At 41.9% G+C, this 10,539-nt stretch overlaps 1 long non-coding RNA gene across 1 annotated transcript; it reads right to left on the bottom strand.

Moving 5' to 3' along the window:
* Nucleotides 1–3,323: 3,323 nt before the first annotated feature.
* Nucleotides 3,324–10,249, bottom strand: LOC134354239 (uncharacterized). The gene is made up of 3 exons (XR_010019740.1): nucleotides 10,225–10,249; nucleotides 4,340–4,387; nucleotides 3,324–3,428 (listed from the first exon to the last, which is right to left on the bottom strand). It is a non-coding gene; the product is annotated as an uncharacterized LOC134354239 (long non-coding RNA).
* Nucleotides 10,250–10,539: the final 290 nt, after the last annotated feature.

The following is a 10,539-nucleotide window of genomic DNA, read 5'->3' as shown; positions in this document are numbered from 1 at the left end:
GAAATGGTTGGCATTTCAGTTCAGGACCGGGCATCAGGTCTAATGGACTAATAAATGAGGACTAAATAATCAGGACTAAAAAAATCATGTTCCAGTGTATCAATATATCAATAGTGAGTGAAATTGTTCTCTGATATTTTAACAGCAACTAATCAGCCCACTTTCTTCCATCTGCCATCAGATTTCTCAGTGATCCATGGACACAACCCTACCATTCCTCTTTTGCGCTATTCATTTAATTTTTTATTGTAACTGTTACAGCTGATTAACTGGACTCTGTACAGGAACAATAGCATGGCCCCTTCACTGTTCTGAAGTCTGAACAGAGAAATGTCATTTTCATACAGAATTGACTAGTAGTTATGGATATTGACCATTTGGTAAATTGTGTATGTTTGAATTCCTTACTTGCAGGAGCAATCGCCATTCACACTACAGGTGTTAAAAGGTAATAGAAACTACAACTGATGATACTTTGAAGTCAGTAGAGTATTGTCCTTTATTTGGTGTGTGTTGCTTGAATCCTTTCATTGCATTCTGATCTTGTCTCAGTAAGCCAAAATGGCTCCAGGTCACTGTGAGATAAAGGGGAAATATGCTCTTCAAATATCTTTCTTGCCTGGGCTGTCTGCACTCTATCTGCATTCTATCCTCAAACCAGCTCAACTTCAATGACCCTCACTCCTCCTTGAACCCTATACTCTCTGGACACACTGTCTTCCACTCTTTCTGCACCAATCTTACCATCAAACCCACAGACAACTGGGGTACTGTTATAGCCTGGCATTCTAACCTCTACCATGCTGTAGCCAGGCAGCAACTCTCAGACACCTCCTCATAATTACCCCTTAAAAAGGACTCCGCTCCAAACCATAAGAAAATTGTCTCTGACACCATCATTAGCCTCATCAGCTCTGGTAAACTCCTATCCACTGCCACCAAACTCATAGCTTCCTTACCCCACACAGCTTGTTTCTACCTTCTACCCAAGACCCACAAACCTGACACTCTGGGTAGGCCAATTGTCTCTGCCTGCTTCTGCCCCATTGAACTTGTTTCTGCATATCTCAACTCCATTCTATCTCCCTTGGTTCAATTCCTTCTCACCTACATCCACAATACTTCACATGCTCTTGATCTCAACAACTTTCAATTTCCTGGCCCTGACCACTTCATTTTTACCATGGATGGCTAGTCCCTTTACACTTCTATCCCCCATCAAGGCCTTAAAGCTCTCTACTTCTTTCTCAACAAAGGACCCAATCAGTTCACCTCCACTGCCACCCTCCTCAGTCTGGCAGAACTGGTCCTCACCCTCAACAATTTCTCCTTCTGCTCCTCCCATTTTCATCACACTCAAGGGGTAGCTATGGGCTGCAGCTATGCCTGCCTTTTCGCTGGCTACATAGAACAGTCCATGCTCCAAGCCTTCACTTGTAATGCTCCCCAACTCTTCCTGCACTACACTGATGTCTCTATTGGTGCTGCTTCATGCAGCCATGCTGAACTTGTTAATTTGATCAACTTTGCCTCCAACTTCCTCCCTGCCCTTAAATTAATTTGGTCTATTTCTGACACCCTCCCCTTTCTTGATCTCTCTCTCTCTGTTTCCATCTCTGGAGATAAATTGTCAACTGACATCCTTTTATAAACCTACCAATTCCCACGGCTATCTTGACTATACCTCTTCTAGCCCTGCCTCCTGTAAAAATATAATTCCCTTTTCTCAGTTCCTTCATTTTCACCACTCTGTTCCCGGGATGAGGCTTTCCTTTCTCAGTCATCAACGATATCTTCCTTCTTCAAAGAATGTGTTATCCCTTCCTCCACCATTGATGCTGCACTTACCTGCATCTCCTCCCCTTCCCGGACGTCTGCGCTTGCCCCATCTTCCCGTCGCTTGACAGTGGTGGAGTTCCTCATGAGCATCCTTATCGAACATGTCATTCACTGCTACTTTTGCAACCTTCAACAGGATCCTGCCATCTTTACTTTCCCTGCCTCCCCCCAGCCCCTCCTTCACTCACGGATCGCTCCCTCCGTGATTCCCTGGTCCATTCGTCCTTCCTCACTAATCTCTCCCCTGGCACATATCCCTGAAAATGGCCAAAACACTATACCTGCCCATTCCCCTCCTCCCTCACCTCTATTCAGATCCCCGAGCGTCCTTCCAGGTGAGCCAACACTTCATCTGCAAATCTGTTGGAGTCGTCTGTTGTATCTGGTGCTCGCAACGTGGCCTCCTCTACATTGCTGACACATGACGCAAAATGGGCAACTGCTTTGCCAAGCACCTCCATTCCATCTGCCAAAAGCAGAATTTCCCAGTGGCCAACCATTTTAATTCCTATCCCATTCCTGTTCTGACATGTCAGTCCATGGCCTTCTCTTCTGCCATGATGAGTCCACTCTCAGGTAGAGGAGGAACACCTTATATTCCGTCTAGGGGAACTTCCAACCTGATGGCATGAACATTGATTTCTCCTATCAATAAATGTTTTCCCCACCCCCTTCTCTCTTTTCTATTCCCCACTCTTCCCTCTTACCTCTTCACCTCACCTGACTATCGCCTCCCCTTCACAAACAAGAAAAGATCTGCAGATGCTCTAAATCCAAGCAACACACACACACAATGCTGGAGGATCTCAGCAGGCCAGGCAGCATCTATGGAAAAGAGTACAGTCGACGTTTCAGCCTGAGACCATCAGTCCTGATGACGGGTCTCAGCCCGAAACATCAACTGTACTCTTTTCCATAGATATTGCCTGGCCTACTGAGTTCATCCAGAATTTTCTCTGTGTTGCTATCACTTCCTCTTGGTGCCTCTCCTTCTTTCTCCCATGGTCCACTCTCCTCTTCCATCATATTCCTTCTTCTCCAGCCACCCACTTGGCTTTACCTATCACCTTCCAGCTAGAGTTCCTTCCCCTCCTCCCACCTTCTTATTCCGGCATCTTCCCTCTTCACTTCCAGTCCTGAAGAAGGGTTTCCGCTCGAGACCTTGACTGTTAATTCATTTCCATAGATGCTGCCTAAGCTGCAGAATTCCTCCAGTATTTTATGCATGTTGCTCTGGATTTCCAGCTTGTGTTTATGTGTTCTGTCCTTGCCTGAATATTATGTTAACCTTTGCCTTTGCGCAACTTCAACATAACTTGCAGTAGTTTATTATGCCTGCTATAAAACAACAAGTTTCATGACATATCTGTCAATTAATCTGATTCTTACCTGTTACAAAAGGGAAATATATATTTTAGTTGAAAAATTTAAACATTCAAAGATTCAAAGTACATTTATTATCAAAGAATGTATAAATTATACACCTTGTAACTGCACCAGTCCAATGAAATAATGCCCATGCAACATACAGATGTCCTTGAAGATTTATTTTATTTCTCTCTCTCTTTCTTCAGTAGACACTGTGAAGTCTACAAGAAAATAAAGGACATAGAGTTTGAAACATACATCCCTCAGTCTTTTAAAGTCTCTCAAGCTAGTGTCTGCCAATAAACAGACCCAAACACGTTAGCACATCAGAAGTGTGCTGAAATCAAATAAATCACTAAAACATATCACACTGCTCATATAAAGACACCTCAACAACATTATATAAAGCAAATTAAGAAAAAACAATTACCATGTGCACCTCTTAGACCATATGCAGAATGAAGTTATTTTTAGGGCCATGTGTCTTTCTCTACTTCCATGTTGGTTCTGACCCATAATGCCACAGTCATGCTTTTATCAAACTCTGGTCATGTGACCCATTACACTCTGCATTAAATAAACCTTACATAAAATATTTTAAGGTGATAAATTAATCATGAATTTATGACAAAAACATATAAAATAAACATTTCAATGAAACCTGTCCCTGAGACAGTTACACACCTTGAGATTTGTTTGCTTACAGGCAGCCACAAAACGAGAAACCCTAAAGAACGCGATTTTTAAAAATGAAGACCAAAACTTGATGTACAGAGTAAAAGCAAAAATGCAGATCATACAAACAACAGAAGTGAGCAACAGCATTCAAAACCAAATTGAGTTCCAAATATGAAAAACATAACTAAAGAAAGGAAAAGCATCAAAGCTTCATTCAATTCAATTCCTCAACCAGGATCTTTCATGGACTTAAAGATTGCTTGTTTGTAAATATGAAGGATGGGAAGGGTGTACTTCTTCAAAATATTTCCTGATTTTATACAGAGCACTGCCAGAGTTTTATTTGATGTTCTTATAAAATTATTAGTTAACAGTTGGAAATCACTAGTTGGAAGCCTTCCAACTGATAATCACCTTTAACAAAGCACCAATGAAACCCTAAAGAATACCTTACCTTCTGTTCATCTTATGTATCCAGTATATTCAATCCTTTCTTTCACATCTGAATGCCAATACATAAAGAAAGTAGAATTGTTTAGAGATTCCAAAACAACTGTTGCATATTTTTCTAAAAAGATCTTCAATTTAAGGAAGAAAGAAACTATTGTCTAGATTAGGGGTTCCCAACCTGGAGTCCACAGGCCCCTCAGTTAATGGTAAGGCTCCATGGCATAAAAGGTTGAGAACCCCGATCTAGATAGTCAAGGTTCACAGAGTGCCAGCTGCATCCTCTGAACCTAACAACTGAGACACAAATTCTCAAAGTATTAGGCACCTGGAATCATTATAACAGAGTTAACATGACGTGAGATAACCTCTGCCGTCCTTAATTAAATGGGTAGTGGATCAAGACCAGGGTCCAAAATGGTATCAAATGGCTTGAAGAAGGTGGGGGGAGAGTGGGGAATGATGTAAGAAGCTGGGAGGAGATGGATGGAAGAAGTAAAGGGCTGAAGAGGAAGGAGTCTAACAGGTGAAGATAGTGGCCCAAGGAAAAAGGGAAGGTGGAGGGGAACCAGAGAGAGGTGTGGGCAGGTGACGAGAAGAGAAGGGGTGACAGGGTAACCAGAATGGGGAATAGAAAAAGAAAGAAGGAGAGAGAGGTGTGAAATTACTGAAAGTTAGAGAAATTGATGTTCATGCCATCAGCTTGGGGGCTACTCAGATGAAATACGTATTAGTCCACCAACCTGAGATTGGCCTCATCATGGCAGTAGAGGTGGCCATGGACAGATATGTCAGAATAGGAATGGAGACCAATCATATGGGTGATCTATATAGTTCATCTATGTATAACTTAGTTATATTAGGTGAAGGCAAAGGGTGGCTGTGACTATTATCTGTATTGTTACTTTCGAATAACAACTGATAAATCCTCACATTTTTAATTGTTTGTTGAACAGTGTTAAGCACCACACCAATATTTTCCTCAGCCATACCGACAAGGTGGAGAGAATGTAAAATAGATGCCAATCTAAGGAGAGATTCAACATCCAACATCTAATGTTCTTTATTACTCTCCCCCAAGAATGCTTTTATATATTATTTAAAGCCTTGTCCCACAGAGTTACCCCGCAAATTCAGCCATTCCCTCTAATTTAAATTGCCAAATAAATGATAAGTACATCTTTACTGAATTATCCTGCAAGTAGAACGGCAATGTTTCGAAGAGCTAAATGTAGTTTCATCTGATGCCAGACCAATACATCATTTGTTCTCTGAGTTTTGACGGCTAACAATTGTCAAAAATATATACAGGAGGCACTACTGATTTTGAAGTGTAAGGATATTAATTTATGCTGTGCTCTATAAACTGTAAGAACAATAGGTTCTACTAAATTTCACTCTGGAGTTTTATTAAAATTGATTAATTTAATATGCAAAAGCATTTAAGTTTCACAAAAGCACCGAACTTAGCTTTCAATGCAAAATGAATAATCAGTTCACAATCCATTTTCAAAAACAAATAGATCAACAAATAGGTAACCCATAAGGGCAAGTAGTTGCATTAATTTGTGTTTTAGATAAGGTATAGTAATTTCAGTTAAAAGCATCTTTGCATAAAAAATGAGGTAACTTAGGAATAGCTATCTTAATACTGTCTATTTTATTTCCGTCCAGTTGGCTCTGCATCAAAGATCTATGGATTCTAACCAAAACTTTAAGTGAGTGTTGTAGTGTCTATATACTTTCTTTATAATGCTCTAAGCATAGTTGATTGTGTTTGTCGGTCGTCGATGTTGATGAGGACCTCGACACCATTATGATGGTGTCGAGACTAGCGCGTGGTTTGGATTTAAGTGAGGGAGAGTTGCGCAACGTCAGCCTCACTCTCTCTTCCCAATTCCCATCTGGATCCAGTGGCAAGACAGAGTTGTTGCTGATCAATAACATTCTGATCATCTTATCCTATCCTTTTTAAAGATTCCCTTTTCATTCCTAGATGGCAATTTCCACAGATGCTGATCCTGATCTTTGGAATTTCCATCTAAATCATTTTCCCTCCTCATCTCTTTTTACTAATCTTCTCAGCGCACCACTTTAGCAAGGATGTTAATGCATCCCCGAGTTTCACCATTATCGTTTTGCTGCTGCTTTACCATTCCCAACATGAAACCCCAGTTCAACAGCAGTACTGACACCTATTTCCATTATAGATAGATAGACACTTCATTGATCCCAAGGGAAATTACAAGTGCACAGATATACAAATATTAAAAGAGAAGTAAGAAAGAATAAAAAATAAGTTACCTCAAACAGACTAACAGGAGGGGGGGAGTCATCACTTCCCCTCATTATAGAGCCTAATGGCCGAGGGTAAGAATGACCTCGTATAGCGCTCTTTAGAGCAATGCAGTTGTCTTAGCCTATTACTAAAAGTGCTCCTCTGTTCAGCCAAGGTGGTAGTCAGAGGGTGAGAAACATTGTCCAGAATTGCCAGGATATTCCGTCCGGCCCTTTGTTCTGCCACAGCCTCCAGTGTGACCAGTTTGACTCATTTAACAGAGCCAGCCTTTCTAATCTGTTAGTTGAGCCTGTTGGCATCACCTATGTTGATACCATTGTCCCAGCACACCACCATATAGAAGATTGTACTGGTGACAACAGACTGGTAGAGCATGTGAAGGAGAGGCCTGCATACTCCAAAGGACCTCCGTCTCCTCAGGAAGTAGAGGCAGCTCTGTTCCTTCTTGTACACAGCCTCTGTGTTGGTGCTCCACTCGAGTCTGTCATCCAGGTGCTCCCCCAGATACTTGTAGGTCCTCACCACATCCATGTCCTCATAACCATCAGTAACAGGGAGTAGTGCAGGCTTAGTTTTCCTAAAGTCCGTCACCATATCCTTATGAGAGCATCTTAAATGTGAATCAGGTTCTTAAGGTGCAATCAATAGAAATACTAAAATTGGGGGACTGGATAACTATGATCCAGTGTTGATCATCAAGTACAGGTGTAATAACTCATAGAACCTAGAGCAACGAACAGTACAGCACAGGAAAAGGCCATTCAGCCCACAATGTTGTGCTAAACCAGCTAAAAAGCAAATCAAAAACACCCAAACACTAATCCCTCCTACCTCCACCATGTCCATATACCTCCTTACATCCATGTGCCTATCCAAACATCTTTTAGAAACCTCTAATGTATTTGCCTCTCCCACCATACCAGGCAGTGCAATACTCCAGATGTGGCCTAAACAGTGTTTTATAAGATTGCAACATAACCTGCTGACTTTTGAACTCAGTGCCTTGATTAATAAAAAAAAGCATTCCATAAGCCTTCTTAACCATCTTATCAACCTGTGTAGCCACTTTCAAGGAGCTATGAACTTGAATCCCAAGATCTCTCTGCTCAACAACACTTACCCCTAACAGTATACGGTCTTCTTGCATTTGCCCTACCAAGGTGCAACACCTCATACTTATCTGGGTTAAACTCCATCTGCCACTTCTCAGCCCATTTCTGCAACTGATCTATATCGTGCTGTATTCTTTTTTTTTAACATGTGCCTGTGAGTCTGTACATGTGCGTCTGCGTGTGCGTGCGCGCGCGTCTGCATGTGCATGTGCGCGTCCGTAATGATGTCTTTTTTATGGCTTTTTACAAGGCGCGGAGCGAGAGAGAGACTGTGTGGACATTTTTGCAGTATTTTTCCCTTTATTTTACGAGGTCAAGTTGCGATCTCGACACTCAACCCGGCACGGATGGAAAGCGTAATCGGGAGCGGACCCGACTGGTTTCGAACGCAGGAGCCTCTGCTCCTGGGGCCGGCGCCGATGTCGCTGCGCCACCAGCCGTCCCAATCATGCTGTATTCTTTGCCAGACTTCCACACTATCCACAGTTCCACCAATCTTGGTAACATCTGCAAATTTACTAACACACCTATCTACAATTTCCTCCAAGTAATTTATCATAAACAGCAGAGGTCCCTGCTGAACTCCATGAATTATAGACCTCCAGCTCAAATAAGTTCCTTTAACCACTACTTTCTATCTTCTATGTGCAAGCCAGTTCTGAATCCAAATAGCCAATTTGCTGCAGACCCCACGCGTCTTAATCTTCTGGATTAGCCTCCCATGAGGGACCTTGTCAAACACTTTACTGGAATTCATATAGGCCACATCCACTGTCTGGATATGGGCAGCCAACAAGAGATATTGGGACTAGAGAGCATGTCTTATAAAGATAGGTTGAGCGAGCTAGGGTTTTTCTCTTTAGAGCAACGGATAAAAGGCATAGATTGTAACTTAATCAGAGATTAAGGGAGCTAGGGCTTTATTCTTTGGAGAGAAGGAGGATGAGAGGAGACATGATAGAGGTGTACAAGATATTAAGAGGAATAGATAGAGTGGATAACCAGCGCCTCTTCCCCAGGGCACCACTGCTCAATACAAGAGGACATGGCTTTAAGGTAAGGGGTGGGAAGTTCAAGGGGGATATTAGAGGAAGGTTTTTTACTCAGAGAGTGGTTGGTGTGTGGAATGCACTGCCTGAGTCAGTGGTGGAGGCAGATACACTAGTGAAGTTTAAGAGACTACTAGACAGGTATATGGAGGAATTTAAGGTGGGGGCTTATATGGGAGGCAGGGTTTGAGGGTCGGCACAACATTGTGGGCCGAAGGGCCTGTACTGTGCTGTACTATTCTATGTTCTATGTTGAGTAGATAGCCATAGAACTTTCCCAGGGCAGAAATGATTACAATTAGGCTTGATTTTAATATGATTGGAGGAAAGTATAGGGAGATATCAGAGGTAAGTTCTTTACACAGAGAGCTGTGGTTGTGTGGAAAACCCTGCCAGCAGTGTGGTAGGGGCAAATGCATTAGGGCCATTTAACAAACTCTTAGATAAACCCAAGGATGGGATCAAAATGGACTATGTAGGAGGGAAGGTTTAGATTGATCTTACAGTAGGCCAAAGTGCCTGTTCTGCAATGTAATAATCTATATTCATCAGATCTCTGATAATGCTCCACCCTATCAGTGCTAAAATGGCATAACACCATGCCATTAAAAATTTATAACCAAAGTGGTAAAGTTGAAGATTGTAATTCAAGGGAAGGTACTCAATGGAACAATTGGTGCTATTTCTTTTATACCGTTCCTGATGGAGATTTCCTATTCTTTATCTGGCCATCATAGAAGATTGAAAGCAATAACAAACTGAACACAATAATACAGATCTATGTTTAATGATTTGCAGCTCAGTGTACCACAACGTTACTGGCTCAAATCATGAAGTTATGCAATCCTGCTTAAAAAAAAGATGATGGGATTGGTTGTTTCAGTGAAAGGAAAGGGAAACATTCCTGGTGATGACTGGCAAGAAGCAAAAAGCAGGCAAATTCATGACCTTCATTGCTGCCCTAGATGACTGGGCATCCAGGGCAGTAAGGAAGACAGATTGGATAGACTGGATTTGTTTTCCCTGGAGAGAGGGATGGTGAGGGATGGTGAGGGATTGCCTGAAAGGTGTATGCACAATTACAGCAGGTATAGAAAGGGTAGGTAGTCAGAATCTTTTTGACATGTAGGCTACCAAAAAAAACCCCAGAAAACCAGAGGTTTAAAAGGGACTTGAGAGCAAGAAGTTGCTACCTGGAACTCACTACAAGGAGAAGGGTGGAATTGGATACAATCATTATGTTAAAAAGACCTTTAGATGGACAAAGCATAGAGGAACATGGTCCTAATTCAGGAAAATGGGCTCGTACAGATGCGCAAAAAGGTCCTCGTGGATGTGATGGGCCAAAGGGCCTATTTCTGTGCTGTACAACTCAGTACTCTTATGACTTCCTGGTCTATATGGTTCTGCTCCATTTCTGGCAGCGTCCTACCAGTAAAATCATGGACCGGTTTTCCAATGATTGTAAGGTGAGGTTCTGGCCAATCCGCTGTTGCATCTTATCCATTTCATTTTACCTTTATAGAAATAACAAATAATAACAGCGTCACACAAAGTTCAAGTTGGTGGATTGTAAATAACCCAAGCAGTGTGTTCACTCACTGCCTGCCAGTGGCAAGATCACGGCTAAATCAAATTCAGTCATAGATTTTAATAAGTTTTGAGCACATCCCCAGGAATTACTCTGATCCAGCATTATATTACAAGCGACAATATTATGAGTTCTTGCTGCAAACTGTCTGAACCG

Source organism: Mobula hypostoma, chromosome 11, assembly GCF_963921235.1.
Source record: "Mobula hypostoma chromosome 11, sMobHyp1.1, whole genome shotgun sequence".
NCBI lineage: Eukaryota > Metazoa > Chordata > Chondrichthyes > Myliobatiformes > Myliobatidae > Mobula > Mobula hypostoma.
The sequence above is the reverse complement of the archived record's forward strand: the minus strand, read 5'-3'. Positions and strand labels throughout refer to the sequence as shown.